Source organism: Primulina eburnea, chromosome 17 (genome assembly GCF_022965805.1).
Source record: "Primulina eburnea isolate SZY01 chromosome 17, ASM2296580v1, whole genome shotgun sequence".
Taxonomy (NCBI): domain Eukaryota; kingdom Viridiplantae; phylum Streptophyta; class Magnoliopsida; order Lamiales; family Gesneriaceae; genus Primulina; species Primulina eburnea.
Genome location: NC_133117.1, coordinates 15,554,861 through 15,573,671, shown reverse-complemented (window position 1 = coordinate 15,573,671; position 18,811 = coordinate 15,554,861).

Below are 18,811 nucleotides of genomic sequence, written 5' to 3'. Positions count from 1 at the left end.
AGGACGGTGTGCCAGCTCGAGCATTGATTTGATAGCGATTCGTTTGATTCAGACATGTGCTCAATGGATGGGCATTTGACCTGATACCTCCACGACATACATGCATTGCATATAATATATCATTGTTTAGATATCTGTGGTATATATTGTGATTTCTTCAGACTTAGATTTTCTCACCCCAGATGGGGCTGTTGTTGTCTTTGTATGTTGACAATGACAGGTACTTCACGTTATAAGGAGACCAGAGTTGGTACTTCTGGAGGGAGTCATATCTGAGTTGATGTTTAGTGGTCTATCCCAATATATGTATATGTAATTATATACTAGGGCATGTCCCGAGGACATGAGTTGTTTGTATGTAGTTGGTTTTGATTTTGTGTGGGTATATTTTATGTTGTGAAATGAAATACTATTTTTAGTATTCAAATTATAGAAGAGATATTTTGGGCTCATTGTAAAGAAAATTTAAACTCGTTTTCCACTGCAATTAATTAAACTTAATCAGATTGTGTTGTAATAATGATTAGGAGTTAAGGGCCCCACAACTTAAACCCCATGCATCAAAACAGCCTCCATGAAGACACACAAACTCTCGGCCCTTCTTGGCTAATCCCATCCTGCGGTTCCAGCTTTTCTCGTTCGTTTTGATGTGTTTGTGTGAGTGTTCTAGACCCTTAAACTTGTGTAAACACATGCTTGATCATATCATAATTCATGGCAGCCCCTTAGCACATATTAAGCATGAATTTGAAACAAAACCTAAGCTTTAAAAATTCCATGATCATGAAAAATGAAAATAAATAACATGTCACTTGTTTTTCATGCAAAACACATTTAAATAAATACTATGGTATGATGGATGTGTAAAAGGAGAATATGGCGTGCCTTTACGTATTTAACACACTATTATTCATTGACTATAGCGAAGAACGGTGACGACAACCTAGGCTTGATCTTTCCTTGAAGCTTCGACCTTTTCCTCTTAAAATTTCGTGTGTGTGTGTGTGTCGTGTATTCTGATTGCAAGAGTTCTCGTGTGTGCAAATTGAGAGTGGCGTGTGATGTATGAGGGTTTGGGGTGGGTTTAACATATTATATAGTTTAATTAATTACTAAATAGGCTTAGGCCCAATAAAAGGTTTTAATTAGGCCCATTAGTGTATAATTAAATAATAGAAATTATTTTTCCTGAATTAGTTTGCGAATTTATTAGTCGGGTTGCCACCACGTTTGTATTTTTGTTGAAAAACCAACACCGATACGTCCCGATGTATAAAATCACTCAAAAACCCCTTATTTTTAAAATTATGAAATAGCATCAATCATATTTTAAATAATTAAAAACAATTATTAAATAAAAACATTTCTATTTTTCAGCACTCGGTCTCCATTCCTCGATCGCAACTTGAATAACCTTTTAAAAATATATTTTAATGCAACGAAGTAGAAAAATATATTTTAAACATGAAAATATGCACAACATAATTAATTCATGCAACAAAAACAATTAATTGAAATACACAAGGAATTTAATAACTCGTATGCATGTTGTTCACATGGACCTTTAAATTTTCGGGGCGTTACAGCCCTAGCCTCCGGAACTGATCATACACGTCATGATGTGGCCTAGGTGCCTGCTGTAACTAATGTAACTGCTGTTTGAAGGGACGAGCCATCCCCTCTAAGGCACGAGTAGCAGCATCCCCATTAGGAGGTGGGGTTGCATTCTCTTGTCGGTTCACACTGTTCTCAGCTTGATTCACAATAACAGAGCCACGTCTAGGAGTCATTTTATCTGAACGTTTTCCAAATTCTAACGTGACCAACATGCATTTAAATTTGAGTTTTCTAATCATGTGACATATCTTAATCCATTAAGCAATTTAAGCATACAAGGCATATATACTCAACAAGCTAGTAAACATGTGACGTTAACATATTATTCATGTAATCATGCAGGTAACATCATATTAAATCATATAAAGTATGTAAAACTTACAAATTGAGGCTTGACGACTGATCTTCCCGGCGCTGATGGTGGCACAACCCTTTACAGAACTATTGCTCTGATACCAACTGAAACGTCTGTTATTCGTTTTTCTTAAAAAATACTAGAAATTTTTTTAAACTATACTATTCAGCCAATGCATATACATATATACATAAAATATTTTTGCACTATTTATAAAATAAATCAAACAACTAATATTTGAAATTCAAAGTTAATAGTCAAATCGTCTCATATTTTACCAAACCTAAAAACAATAAACTTGAAAATTATCATCCTCTCAAAAACCACTCAAAAGCATAAATAAAAAGTCTTGAAAATCTTTAACGCAAATCATAAACTTCAATCATTAGTCCGGAAAATAGAAGCGTTGGTCCTCGGATTATGTGCACCTCCAGTCCAGTCAAAGTCAATCATCAAGACCTCCCATAACATTATTATTGTAATCTCCTACATCAATCACACATAGTGAGTCTAAAAACTCAACATATCATGTCCTTGATAAGAAATAGTATGTACACAGATCACATACAACCGTGAAAAATATTTGTACTTAAAATAACATTTTCTTAATAATGCATAAACTTTAAACATAATCATTTTCATAAAAATTTTCATATCGACATATCCATATTCATATTAACATGTTCATATTCATATCCGTGTTTGTCGAATTCAGATCGTGATTGTGACTCGTATCGTATTTGTATTGGGCGATGGATCCATCTATAAAAACCACAGTACTGGGCGGTGGGGACACCAGCTACACTCTCACCGATCAAATAGGTCTTGGCCAACGTATTAACATATTAACGTATTCGTATCTGTATCCAAGGAAATATGATTGTCGGGCTCCCAGTGGGACCATAACCATCACAATAATCTCTTAACGTCTTTCAACATTTCGCATTTTCATCACTTTAATAAAACATGCATATAATATCGTTTTTCTTTTAAACCAATCAATGAACATATCTTTTAAATGTCCATATTTACCATAAAATACATTAACATTTAAAAACGATAATTTAACATATTAAAATTCATAAACATGTGAAATAATCATATTAGCATATAAAACAGCATTCAGGACACTGCCATGACGTTTATTAATTTTTAGGTGTAAGATTATCGTTTTACCCATGGACGTAAAATTCCTCGAATTTCAATTTTGCTTAATTTCATTAACTCTAGCATGTCCAAAATAAGTATTTAAGCCAAAATTAAAATTCACATATTTTTATTTAGCTTAAATATGAGACTTTTTAATTAATTCGTAATTAGTCGTTTTGAAGGCGTTTTAATCCCGAAAAATTTCAAACTTCAATATAAATTCCTAAATTCATAAATTAGATTTTTATATTATTTTAGCCCCCGTGATCAACGACTAGCCACGGTCCGATTTCCTCGAGCCACCCTTGAACCATGCTGGACCAAACCCTGACCAACCCTTTTAGGCACCCTCCATGACACTTAGAACCAACAGCCTTGACTCGTAGCTCAAACCAGAAAGCATAACAGCAGCTCATGCACTCCACCGAGAGACCTACTTAGCATGGACTCTACGTTTACTAGCCTAATACATAGCCAACCCAACCATCCCTGAGCCAGCCTCTCGTGCACCTTCCTAAGATGCTAAGGACTCACCCTAGTCCATCCATAAGCCCCCAGGCCAAGCCACCTACCCTACACAAGCCGCGCAGCCCTGCGTGTTTTTTCTTGGAGCTCTCGGTTGGCTAGGACTCCTCCCTGCCCTCTCGACTCGAGCCCTAGCATGGATAGGGCTCTTCCCTCGACTCAACCAGACCCTGTCCGAGCCCTGGCCCCAATCCGTGACCACAAGCGCCCAAGTCCAAAAACCGAGCCCCACAACCCCCATGACATGAAGTTGATTCCAGCTTGCATGTTTCATGTGTGCAGCGTGTCTGGGGAGACTTAGAACTCCATAACTCGTGTAAAAACATCCCCTAGACATCCCCTAATCATGGCAGCCCCTTTATACATGTAAAAAACACAAGTTTGAATCAAAACCATGCTTGAAATTTCATGTGTTGCATAAAAACGAAAATAATTCAAAGTGTCACTTTTTTTTCCATACAATTCATACATAAACACATATTATGGTGTGATGATGTTTGAAGGGAATAATTATGTGTGCCTTTGCGTATTTAACGCACGAATTCTCGTTGATGATTGCGAAGAACGGCGACGACAACCTTGGCTTGTTTTTCCTTGAAGCTTTTTTTTTTCAAATTTTCCTATCAAAACTAAGGTGTGTGCCGTGTAGTTTTGATTGGGTAGAATTTGTAATCTGATGGTGTGTGTGGCAGTGAGGTATGAGGGTTTTGGGTGGGGTTTAGAACATTAAATCACTACAACAAAAAAATGGCTTTCCGCAGCGTGCATATGGACTTTTCGCAGTGCGCATTGCACGCTGCAAAGTTGCAAGCGGTTAAAAGTTCAAGGTTATCCGCAGCATACACGTGCACGCTGTTAATACTATTATCAACGGCGTGCATATGTACGCTGTTAATACAAATTTCCGCGGCGTGCACGTGTACGACGTTAATACAACACCGTCGCACATCGACGACGGTGAAAAACCACAAAACCGTCGCTCATTTAGCGACGGTATTAAAATTTAGCGACCGTTTTATAAGTTTGCGACAGCTCCGAAACCGTCGCTAAATTTTGCGTAAATATAAAAAAAAGTTTATTTTTATAATTTACTAAATTTTTAAAAAAACTACAATACAACTATAATAATAATACTCATGATCTTAATTAACAATTTAAAAATTAACCAAAAATTCAAACAAAAACACGTATCTAAATCGAAACTAAAATCATATAAGTAGCGGAAAATTTTAAGTGTTGTGAAATGGTGTGGAGGAAAATAAAACGGAGATTGTGTATAAATAGCCGTCGCCGATATAAGTCTATGAGCGACGATAAATAATAACCGTCGCCGGCGACGGTTACTTGTAAACCGTCGCTAATTGTGGCGTTAAAATCGTCGCAACTTTTATATTAGCAATGGTTTTACTAAAACCGTCGCTAATTTAAAATTCGAACTCATTTTCCGCAGCGTGCTAATACTATGCATGCCGTGAATAATACTATTGACGGCGTGCGAGTAATGTACGCCGTTAATGTCTGAACACGATTTTTTTTTAAAAAAAATTATTTACTTTTAACAGCACACATAAACTTGCACGCCGTTAATAATACTATTAACGGCTATTGTGAGCTGTAAAAATTGCATAGGTTATTAATAGCTCACATATAATTGCACGTTGTCGTTTATATAATTTATTAACAGCATACATAAATGCAAGCTACGGATATTACTATCCGCAGTGTGCTTTTAATGCACGCCGTTAATAGTAGTATCCGCAGCGTGCTTTTAATGCACGCCGTTAATAGTATCAAGTTACTATCCGCAGCGTGTTTTTAATGCATGCCGTCAATAGTAATATCCGCATCGTGCTTTTAATGCACGTCGTTAATAGTATCAAGTGCAACTATTAACGGCGTACATATGGGTGCATGCCGTGAAAATTTGTATTCGCAGCGTGCTTTTAATGCACGCTGTTGATGAAGTACTGCGGAAAATCATTTTTCTTGTAGTGAATACTTAATTAAGTTACTAATAAGGCTTAAGCTGTAATATCAGAGCTTTGTGAACGGTACGGTTTAAGATTCTTATGTTTATGGACTAATTGGTTAAGTTTAAGTATAGTTTTGATGTTAAGAATTGTGATTTATGGTTTATAGTATTATTATTTTTAGTTGATGTGTAGTTGTTGTAGCGTCGTTGCGATTTAATTCATGGTAATTTGTATGTTGAGCCAATTGGTATGAGGCCAATTGGGGTGGTTAGATGAGACTTAGAGGTGCAAATTTCTTGATGGAAGTGTTGCCATATTATGAGGAGAAGCGACGTTGCGATTCGATTTTAGTTGCAAAGTTTATTGTTGGCTTCAGATGACAGTGCACCCGCACTGAAAAAGCTACCGCACCCGCGGTGATGGGATAGTATGGAGAGTGCTCCCGCAGTCCATTTTGCGGTGCACCCGCGGTGTTTGGGCAGAGCCTTCAGCACACCCGCGGTCATTTGAGCAGCGTATTCGCGGTCGTCATTTTAAGATTTTTGGATGTGGTTCAGTACGCGTAGCGCACCCGCGGTCCAAGAGGCAGCGCACCCGCGGTGCGTGAACAATATAAGCGTGTTTTGAGATTTAAGTGATATAATAGAATGGTTGGCTCACTTTTCTCTCATTCTCTCCACTCTTCTCGAAATTTCAGCTCAAGGGAGAGCTAGGGTTTTTATTCCCTTCTTTCATTTCTTTGATTCAAGATTATTGTTGGACTATTGAAGTTAGAACAAGGTTATTTTGGATTCAAGGAGCTTAGGTAAGCTTGTGGCTTTGATTATTTCTTGTTATATGGTGTTGGGGGAAATATGGGATGTTTGATTGTGTTGGTTTTATGGATTTTATGTTATGGGTTTGTGTTATTGAGATGTTGATGGTGCAATTCATGGTTTATTGTTGTAGGATTTGTACCAAGAGAATAGAATCAAGGTTTCCATTGGTTGTAAGTGGAATTCATTTCCTTGTGCTCACATGATAATATATGTATGGTGTTTCAATGGTTTTAACATGCTATTCCCTTCCATTTTATTCATATTATATATCAATACACTTTGTTATATATTAGAGGCTTTTATATGTCTCAATTGTGTAAAAGGGAATACAAAAGAAAAGAGTACGCAAATTGTTTGATTTAATGCCCAAAAGAGAGTTCAAATGATTTATTGGATTGATAGATACATAGTCAGAGATTGCCTACAATTAGTTGATCAACGACCATAGGCTTATATCCCAGCAGAGTATCGATTTATAACGATAGGATATAGGTACAGAGACAGAGATACTATTTAGATATCAATCCAACAGAGAAAAGAGAAATACCATCATTATTTTTACGTTATACTATGATATTCACGTTTCAAGAGTTAGATATTATTGAATGATTTCAAAGCCATGTTTTACAGAGTATGGTATGTATCCATTGTTATGTAAGATTTCCACTTGCTGAGTTTTATACTCATTTCAGTTATTTCATGTGATGCAGATAAGAGTGACGAGCAGGGACGTTGATTTTCAGTTGGTGTAGCATGAAGATATTGATATTACACTTTATCTACATCAATAATATACTCATTCCAATCAATAACATATTCCAAAATCATTAATATGAGTTTCAAATATCATTTGAAACTTCAAAAATTCATATCAAATCAAAATCATATCATAATTCAATTCCGACTTCGAGTATGAGTTTTTTGTCGGTTATTCTACTACATTTCAGAAATTCAACTTCAAATTCATGCTATTCCAGAACTTGGATATTTAGAGCTGCTGGAACCAGAAGAAAATTACCTCAGTCAGAAGCCCTCGACGCGACGATCACAAATATATAATTTGTTTCGCGTTTAGACAACGTTTCAAAGTCAATTCGGACTAAAGAAATAAAAATTCTCTCGTGTTTTTCGAAACTCTGAAATGTAAAATGAAGAAAACGAAAGAAAGAAACTCATTCTTATCTCCACCGCTCTCGCGCTCGGGCGGTCGCAAATTACCGCTCGGGCGCGGCATGTTCTGTCCGAGAATATACCTTCATATACCCTGGCGCGCGGGCGGTCACTTTCTATCGCCCGGGCGTCACACGTTCTGTACAAATATTTATTTTTGTACTAAATTGGCGTCCGACCTCTCTACTCGAGCTCTTACAACGTCAATTCATATTCAATACTCATTTCTCAATTCATTGTCACGATATACATCAAATACATAATCACATGACAATTTCATACAATATCGATAATCAACATAGGATTTACGATAATACGATACACGGTCCTTACAAAAATTATCCTACACGTGATCTGGAACTGGCAGCTGTGGTTTTCGCTTTGAAAATCTGGAGACATTATTTATATGGCGAAAAGTGTGAAATATTCACGGACCACAAGAGTTTAAAGTATTTGTTTTCTCAGAAAGAACTCAATATGCGACAGAGACGGTGGTTAGAGCTTGTCAAAGATTATGATGTGACTATTAGTTATCACCCTGGGAAGGCAAATGTTGTAGTAGATGCATTGAGCCGTAAGTCAAGTTCTTCTTTGAGTTCTATGATCCAAAAGCCGTTGTTGTTAGACTTGCAAAGAGAATAGATAGCTTTGATAGTCCCAGGAACCATTGCTCGCTTTTCAGCGTTGGTCATTCAGGCTACATTAACGGACAGAATCCGTAGAGAGCAGGTCAATGATATACAGTTGACAGAGATTAGAGCCAGAGCAGAAGAGAGAGGTAATTCAGAGTTTGGGATGAATAGAGATGGTTTGATGACAATCAGAGGCCGTATTTGCGTTCCTATTGGTGATGATATTCGACGAGCGTCTGGACAGAGGCACATAGAATGCCATACTCGATACTTCCAGGTGGTACCAAGATGTATCAGGATCTTCGTAGACTCTATTGGTGGCCAGGTATGAAGAAGTATATTGCCATGTTTATTTCTCAGTGCCTAACTTGTCAACAGGTGAAAATCGAGCACTAGAAACCTGCTGGGACATTGCAGTCATTGCCGATTCCTAAATGGAAATGGGAGCATATTACAATGGATTTCGTGGCTGGTCTTCCTAGAACACAGAAAGGTTATAACTCTATTTGGGTTATTGTTGATCGGTTGACCAAGTCAGTGTATTTTCTCCCAAACAAGACGACGTATTCCATGAACCAGTATGCCGAAGAGTACATAGCGGAGATTTTTAGACTTCATGGTGTTCCTGTGTAGATTGTGTCCGATCGTGACCCTAGATTTACTTCAGAGTTTTGGAAAAGTGTGCACAGAGCCTTGGGTAAACGGTTAATATTCAGTACAGCATTATCATCCTCAGAGCGACGGTCAATCAGAGAGAGTTTTTCAGATATTGGAGGATATGCTCAGAGCTTGTACTATCGATTATCCTAGTAGTTGGGATTCCAAACTGCCTCTTGTTGAGTTCACGTACAATAATATTTACCAAGCGACGATTGGCATGGCACCGTATGAAGCACTTTATGGCAGAAAGTGTAGATTTCCCTTGTATTGGGACGAGATTGGCGAGAGAAAGATGTTGGGTCCAGAGTTGGTCCAACAGACAGCTGATGTTGTTGTTGTTATTCAAGAGAGGATGATGGCAGCACAGTCGAGACAGAAGAGTTATGCTGATGTACGACGTAGGCTGTTGCAGTTTGAAGTTGGCGATCATGTGTTCTTGAAGATTGCACCTCTTAAGGGTGTGATGCGGTTTGGCAAAAAGGAAAAGTTGAGTCCAAGGTTTATTGGCCCATTTGAGATTTTGGACAGAGTCGGTGATCGTGCTTACAGGTTAGCCCTACCGCCAGATCTTGATGCAGTTCATAATGTTTTTCACGTCTCCATGCTCAGAAAGTATATTGCGAATCCTTCCCATGTTCTTCGCCACGAGCCATTGGATTTGACAACGAATTTGACGTACCAAGAGATTCCAGTCCAGATTCTGGATCGCAGAGTTAAAGTTTTGAGAAACAAAGAGATCGGCATTGTTAAAGTCCTTTGGAAGAATCAATTGATTGTAAAATCCACGTGGGAACCAGAGGATGAGATGAAAGAAAAGTATCCCGTGTTATTTGCGCAGTGATGTCAATTTCGAGGACAAAATTCCTTTAAGGAGGGGAGGTTGTAATATCCAAGTTTGGTGAACGGTACGGTTTAAGATTTCTTATGTTTATGGACTAAATGGTTAAGTTTAAGTATAGTTTTGATGTTAAGAATTGTGATTTATGGTTTATAGTATTATTGTTTTTAGTAGATGTGTAGTTGTTGTAGCGTCGTTGCGATTTCATTCATGGTAATTTGTATATTGAGCCAATTGTTATGAGGCCAATTGGGGTGGTTAGATGAGTCTTAGAGGTGCAACTTTCTTGTTGGGAGTTTTGCCAGATTGTGAGGAGAAGCGACGTTGCGATTCGATTTTAGTTGCAAAGTTTATTGTTGGCTTCAGTTGACAGTGCACCCGCACTGAAAAAGCTACCGCACCCGCGGTGATGGGACAGTATGGAGAGTGCACCCGCAGTCCATTTTGCAGTGCACCCGCGGTGTTTGGGCAGAGCCTTCAGCGCACCCGCGGTCATTTGAGCAGCGCACCCGCGGTCGTCACTTTCAGATTTTTGGATGTGGTTCTGTACTCGTAGCGCACCCGCGGTCCAAGAGGCAGCGCACCCGCGGTGCGTGAACAGTATAAGCGTGTTTTGAGATTTTAAGTGATATAATAGAATGGTTGGCTCACTTTTCTCTCATTCTCTCCACTCTTCTCGAAATTTCAGCTCAAGGAAGAGCTAGGGTTCTTATTCCCTTCTTTCATTTCTTTGATTCAAGCTTATTGTTGGATTATTGAAGTTAGAACAAGGTTATTTTGGATTCAAGGAGCTTAGGTAAGCTTGTGGCTTTGATTATTTCTTGGTTTATGGTGTTGGGGGAAATATGGGATGTTTGATTGTGTTGGTTTTATGGATTTTATGGTATGGGTTTGGGATTATTGAGATGTTGATGGTGCAATTCATGGTTTATTGTTGTAGGATTTGTACCAAGAGAATAGAATCAAGGTTTCCATTGGTTGTAAGTGGAATTCATTTCCTTGTGCTCACATGATAATATATGTATGGTTCAATGGTTTTAACATGCTATTCCCTTCCATTTGATTCATATTATGTATCCATACACTTTGTTATATATTAGAGGCTTTTATATGTCTCAATTGTGTAAAATAGATTACAAAAGAAAAGAGTATGCAAATTTTTTGATTTAATGCCCAAAAGAGAGTTCAAATGATTTATTGGATTGATAGATTCATAGTCAGAGATTGCATGCAATTAGTTGATCAACGACCATAGGTTTATATCCCAGCAGAGTATCGATTTATAACACTAGGATATAGGTACAGAGACATAAATACTATTTAGATATCAATTCAACAGAGAAAAGAGAAATACCATCTTTATTTTTACGTTATACTATGATATTCATGTTTCTAGAGTTAGATATTATTTAATGATTTCAAAGCCATGTTTTACAGAGTATGGTATGTATCCATTGTTATGTAAGATTTCCACTTTCTGAGTTTTATACTCATTTCAGTTATTTCATGTGATGCAGATAAGAGTGATGAGCCGGGACGTTGATTGCAGCCGGGGTCATATGCATACAAAGATTGAAGGAGGAAAGATATTTTGCTAGCATTTTGACTTGATCAAAATTGATATTTTGTATTTTGTTGCCACACTTTATTGATCATGTATATACTTTTGATTGTCTATATTTAAAATGTGTTTAGTCAAGAAAATTTTTAAATCCTTCCTCCATTCAAGTAAAACTTTTAAATTTCCGCTGTTATTTTATGAAATCGGACAGAGGTGTTACATTTAGTGGTATCAGAGCAATGTTCTTCGGACCAATGCATATGACTTCGTCTACTTTCAACAGTCCGGGTATGTCTTCTTCATCTATTTATTGTTATCAGTTGATATGTATTATGTGAGAACATTGTAGGATTTAATGCCTCCTAAGAGGAAAGCTTCAAAGGCTGAGGATAGCACCTCATCGAGAGTTGTCGACGAGTTCGGCAAGTTATTGAAAGATCAAGCCAAGGTCCATAGTGAGCAGATTCAACAGTTGATCCGTTTGCAAGGTCAAGGTATGTAATAGCCAAGCCTGGTGTACGGTACGGTTTAAGTTTTCGTATGATTATTGATTAATTGGTTAAGAGTTTTGTTTGGGTTTTAGTATTGTTGGTTATAATTGTTTCGTGGTATTGTCGTTGTTAGTTGTGGTGTAGTTGTTTTGTATCAGTGTTGCGATTCGATCTTTGTTGCGTAGAGTTGGTTGATGGCTTCAGGGGTGACCGCACCCGCGCTCAGTAAGAGGACCGCACCCGCGGTCGTTATTTATGAATTTTGATGGGTTTGCCGTGAGGACACCGCACCCGCGGTGTGATTGTTATCGCACCCGCGGTGTGATTGTTATCGCACCCGCGGTGGAGGCACCGCACCCGCGATAAGTTTCAGAGCGCACCTGCGGTCGACATTTTCAGATTTTTTGTTGGGATGCCGAGGGCATAGCGCACCCGCGGTGCATGTTGGAGCGCACCCGCGGTCGATGAATAGTGAAAGCGTGTTTTCGGATTTTTAGTGTTTAAATGCAAGAGTTGGTCTCATTTTTCTCATTTTTTTCCCCCATTCTCGAATTTCTCTCCTTGGAGCTAGGGTTTCCTCATTTCTTTTCAATTCCTTTCTTTGATTCAAGCCTCTTGGTGGATTATTGTTAAGAGAACTAAGTTATTGTTGGTTCAAGGAGCTAAGGTAAGCATTTTGGTTTAGTTATTCTTGGTTTTGGAATGAGAGATGATATGGGTTTGTGGATTGTGTTGATTTATGGCCTCTTTGGTATTATTGTTGGATTATTGAGTTGTTGATGGTGTAAATTATGGATTATTGTTGTAGGTGGTGTACCAAGAGTTTAGATTTAAGGGTTCTATTGGTAGTAAGTGGAATTTCATTCCTTGTGCTCACATGATAATATATGTATTGTATTACAGTGTTTTAATGTGCTATTCCCTTCATTTATTCATGATTATGTATTGATACACTTGTTATCTGTATTGGAGACATTTTATGTCTCAATTATTGAAAAAGGGAATACAAGAGATTAAAGACTTCCAAGTGTTTGGTGAAATGCCAAAGAGAGAATTCAAATGATTTTTGGATTGATAGATACATAGTTAGAGATTGCATGCAATTATTTGATCAACGACCATAGGCTTATATCCTTCAGAGTTATCGATTTATATCGATGGGATATAGGTACAGAGACAGAGATACTATATAGATATCAATCCAATAGAGAAAAGAGAAATACCATCTTATTGATATGTTGCTATGTTATTCTTAATTCAAGAGTTGATGGTATTTATTTATTTCAAAGTTATGTTTTCAGAGTATGCTATGTACATTGCTATGTAAGAGTTCCACTTGCTGAGTTATACTCATTTCAGTTTATTCATGTGATGCAGATAAGAGCGACGGGCCGGGACGTTGATTGGGGCCGGAGTCATATGCATATAGTTGGAAGGAAGAAGGCCATTTTGCAAACATTTTGGACATGATCCTAAAAATGATATTTTGTATTTTGTTATATCATTTGAATGATCATGTAATTACTTTTTATTGTAAATGTTTCATGGTAGTTGATTTTGAATCCTTCCTTGCCTTCAAAGAAAATTTTAAATTCCGCTGTTATTTTATTAAAACCGGTCAGAGGTGTCACATTTAGTGGTATCAGAGCACCGTTCTTCGGACCAATGCATATGACTTCGTCTAGTTTCAACTGTCCGGGTATGTCTTCTTCTACATCTATACATTGTTATCTATTGATATGTATTGTGTGAGCACATTGTAGGAGTTATGCCTCCTAAGAGGAAAGCTGTAGAGGGTGAGGATAGTTCTTCCTCTAGAGTTGTCGATAATTTCGGCAAGTTGTTGAAAGAGCAGGCCAAGGTAGAGGACAGGGTAGAGGCCAAGTGGCTCAAGCAGTTGGTACCGATGGGATCTTTACTGCTTTCAAGAGGATGGATCCGCCTGAATTTGCAGGAAGCACTGATCCGTTGGTGGCCGTAGAGTGGATCAAAGCACTTGAGGCTATTTTCGATCATCTCAACTATGAAGACAAAGACAGAATCAGTTGTGCAGTGTTCATGTTAGTCAAAGCTGCACGCATTTGGTGGAATGCTACCAAGTTTAGTGTTGATGTTCCAGCATTGAAGTGGCAAGAGTTCACTGATCTTTTCTATGACAAGTACTTCCTAGACGCACTTCGAGCTAGGAAGGTGACTGAGTTCTTGGAGCTTCGACAGGGAGATATGAATGTTTATGAGTACATCTTGAAGTTCGAGGAGGGCTGTCTGTTTGCCCCGCACATTGCTTCCAATGACAAAGTTAAGGGTGCTCATTTCATTCGAGGCCTTCGAGCAGAGATTCGGAGAGATATCAACTTGTCGAAGGCTGTGACATTCAAAGAGATTGTGGCTAAGGCTTTGTTGGCAGAGCAAGATGAGAAGGACATTGCCAGAGAACGACAAGCGAGGCAGCATTGATTGATTGTGTTGCTAAGACGGTGAAATGTGCATATGATGGCAATAAGGGAGGTTTGCTCGCCAGTTCAGGTACTTCGCTGGTCCTTCCTTTTATTTCGTGTCTTGAGGCTAAGAAGTTGCTGTTTAGAGGTTGTGATGGGTTTCTGGCTTCTATTGTTGATGTGGATAGAATGATTAAGTTGAATATTGATGATACTGATGTTGTGAGAGAGTTCTCTGATGTATTTGAGGATGATGTGCCGAGTTTACCGCCGGACAGAGATGTAGAGTTTGTGATTGATCTAGTTCCAGGTACGGTTCCTATTTCTAAGGCTCCGTACAGAATGGCCCCTACGGAGATGAAGGAGTTGAAGACGCAGTTGTAGGATCTTTTGGATAAAGGTTTCATTCGACCGAGTTCTTTGCCTTGGGGAGCTCCGGTTCTTTTCGTCAAGAAGAAAGACGGACCTTTGCGTCTTTGCATTGATTACAGAGAGATCAACAAAGTGACTATCAAGAATAAATATCTGTTGCCACGGATAGATGATTTGTTTGATCAGCTGCATGGGGCTACAGTGTTTTCGAAGATTGATCTGCGATCTGGCTATTATCAGTTGAAGGTTAGGGAGTCTGATATCCCTAAGACGGCGTTTCGGACTAGGTACGGTCATTATGAATTTCTTGTGATGTCTTTTGGTCTGACCAATGCTCCTTTAGTATTTATGGATCTGATGAACCGTGTGTTCAAGCTTTATTTGTATAGCTTCGTCATTGTTTTCATCGACGTCATCTTGATCTATTCCAAGACCAGAGAGCTTCATTCAGAGCACCTCAGAGTTGTTCTTCAGTTGTTGAGAGTGAAGAGGTTGTATGCTAAGTTGAAGAAATGCGAGTTCTGGTTGGAGCAGATTTCTTTCTTAGGCCATGTTCTCTCGAAGGATGGGATAGCTGTTGATCCTGTAAAGATCGAGGCGGTTCAGAAGTGGCCTATTCCTACCACTGTATCAGAGGTACGTAGTTTCCTTGGTTTGGCGGGTTATTATCGTCGTTTCATTTCAGATTTTTCCAAGATTGCCCTGCCGTTAACTAATCTGACGAGGAAGACTGTGAAGTTTGAGTGGTCCAATGAATGTCAGAGTGGATTTCAAGAGTTGAAAGATAAGTTGACGACAGCTCCGGTACTTGCATTGCCCAGTGGTTCAGAGGAATTTGTTGTTTTTACCGATGCGTCGAAGAAGGGTCTTGGTGCAGTGCTGATGCAACGTGGGAAGGTTATAGCCTATGCTTCTCGCCAGTTGAAGGACTACGAGAAAAATTATCCTACGCACGATTTGGAGCTGGCGGCTGTGGTTTTCGTTCTGAAAATCTGGAGACATTATTTGTATGGCGAAAAGTGTGAAATTTTCACGGACCACAAGAGTTTGAAGTATTTGTTCTCTCAGAAGGAGCTCAATATGCGACAGAGACGGTGGTTAGAGCTTGTCAAAGACTACGAAGTGACGATCAGTTACCACCCAGGGAAAGCGAATGTTGTAGCGGATGCTTTGAGCCGTAAGTCGAGTTCTTCTTTGAGTTCGGTGATTCAGCAGCCGTTGTTGTTAGACTTGCAGAGAGAGGAGATAGCTTTGGTGGTTCCAGGGACCATTGCTCGCTTTTCAGCGTTGGTCATTCGGGCTACATTGACGGACATGATCCGTAGAGAGCAGGCCTGTGATTCAGAGTTGATAGAGTTGAGAGCTAGAGCAGAAGAGAGAGGTAATTCAGAGTTTGGGTTGAATGGAGATGGTTTGGTGACTTTCAGAGGCCGTATTTTTGTTCCTACTGGTGACGATATTCGACGACACGTCTTGACAGAGGCACATACCGCGCAATATTCGATACATCCAGGCAGCACCAAGATGTATCAGGATCTTCGTAGACTCTATTTGTGGCCAGGTATGAAGAAAGATATTGCCATATTTATTTCTCAGTGCCTAACTTGTCAGCAGGTGAAGATTGACCACCAGAGACCTGCTGGGACAGTGTTGTCATTGCCGATTCCTCAATGGAAATGGGAGCATATTACGATGGACTTCGTGATTGGTCTTCCAAGGACGCAGAAAGGTTTTAACTCTATTTGGGTTATTGTTGATCAGTTGACCAAGTCACCGCATTTTCTCCCAGTCAAGACGACGTATTCCATGAATCAGTATGCCAAAGAGTACATAGCAGAGATTGTTAGACTTCATGGTGTTCCTGTGTCGATCGTGTCTGATCGTGACCCTAGATTTACTTCAGAGTTTTGGAAGAGTTTGCACAGAGCTATGGGTTCTCGGTTAGCGTTCAGTACAACATATCATCCCCAGAGCGACGGTCAATCAGAGAGAGTTATTCAGATTCTAGAGGATATGCTCAGAGCTTGTACTATCGATTATCCTGGTAGCTGGGATTCCAAATTACCTCTTGTTGAGTTCACGTACAATAACAGTTACCAAGCGACGATTGGCATGGCACCTTATGAAGCACTTAATGGCAGAAAGTGTAGATCGCCCTTGTATTGGGACGAGATTGGCGAGAGGAAGATGTTGGGTCCAGAGTTGGTCCAACAGACAGCTGATGTTGTTGCGGTTATTAGGGAGAGGATGAAGACAGCACAGTCGAGACAGAAGAGTTATGATGATGTGCGTCGTAGACCTTTGCAATTTGAGGTTGGCGACCATGTGTTCTTGAAGATAGCACCTCTTAAGGGTGTGATGCGATTTGGCAAGAAGGAAAAGTTGAGTCCGAGATTTATTGGCCCATTCGAGATCTTGGACAGATTCGGTGATCGAGTTTACAGGTTAGCCCTACAGCCAGATCTTGACAGAGTTCAGAATGTTTTTCATGTATCTATGCTCAGGAAGTATGTTGCGAATTCTTCCCATGTTCTTCGCCACGAGCCATTGGATTTGACGCCGAATTTGACGTACCAAGAGATTCCAGTCCAGATTCTGGATTGCAGAGTTAGAGTATTGAGAAACAAAGAGATCGGCATTGTTAAAGTCCTTTGGAGGAATCATTTGATCGAAAAGGCCACGTGGGAACCCGAGGATGAGATGAAAGAGAAGTATCCTGAGTTGTTTGCACAGTGACGTCAATTTCGAGGACGAAATTCCTTTTAGGAGGGGAAATTGTAATAGCCAAGCCTGGTGTACGGTACGGTTTAAGTTTTCGTATAATTATTGATTAATTGGTTAAGAGTTTTGTTTGGGTTTTAGTATTGTTGGTTATAATTGTTTCGTGGTATTGTCGTTGTTAGTTGTGGTATAGTTTTTTTGTATCAGCGTTGCGATTCGATCTTTGTTGCGTAGAGTTGGTTGTTGGCTTCAGGGGTGACCGCACCCGTGCTCTGTAAGAGGACCGCACCCGCGGTCGTTAATTATGAATTTTGATGGGTTTGCCGTGAGGACACCGCACCCGCGGTGTGATTGTTACCGCACCCGCGGTGGAGGCACCGCACCCGCGGTAAGTTTCAGAGCGCACCTGCGGTCGACATTTTCAGATTTTTGGTTGGGATGCCGAGGGCATAGCGCACCCGCGGTGCATGTTGGAGCGCACCGCGGTTGATGAATAGTGAAAGCGTGTTTTCGGATTTTTAGTGTTTAAATGCAAGAGTTGGTCTCATTTTTCTCATTTCTTTTCCCCCATTCTCGAATTTCTCTCCTTGGAGCTAGGGTTTCCTCATTTCCTTTCAATTCATTTCTTTGATTCAAGCCTCTTGGTGGATTATTGTTAAGAGTACTAAGTTATTATTGGTTCAAGGAGCTAAGGTAAGCATTTTGGTTTAGTTATTCTTGGTTTTGGAATGAGAGATGATATGGGTTTGTGGATGGTGTTGGTTTTATGGCTTCTTTGGTATTATTGTTGGATTATTGAGTTGTTGATGGTGTAAATTATGAATTATTGTTGTAGGTGGTGTACCAAGAGTTTAGATTCAAGGGTTCTATTGGTAGTAAGTGGAATTTCATTCCTTGTGCTCACATGATAATATATGTATTGTATTACAATGGTTTTAATGTGCTATTCCCTTCATTTGATTCATGATTATGTATTGATACACTTGTTATATATATTGGAGACATTTTATGTCTCAATTATTGAAAAAGGGAATACAAAAGATTAAAGATTTCAAAGTGTTTGATGAAATGCCAAAGAGAGAATTCAAATGATTTTTGGATTGATAGATACATAGTTAGAGATTGCATGCAATTAGTTGATCAACGACCATAGGCATATATCCCTCAGAGTTATCGATTTATATCGATGGGATATAGGTACAGAGACAGAGATACTATATAGATATCAATCCAATAGAGAAAAGAGAAATACCATCTTATTGATATGTTGCTATGTTATTCTTAATTCAAGAGTTGATGGTATTTATTTATTTCAAAGTTATCTTTTCAGAGTATGCTATGTACATTGCTGTGTAAGAGTTCCACTTGCTGAGTTGTACTCATTTCAGTTTATTCATGTGATGCAGATAAGTGCGAAGGGTCGGGACGTTGATTGGGGCCGGAGTCATATGCATATAGTTGGAAGGAAGAAGGCCATTTTGCACACATTTT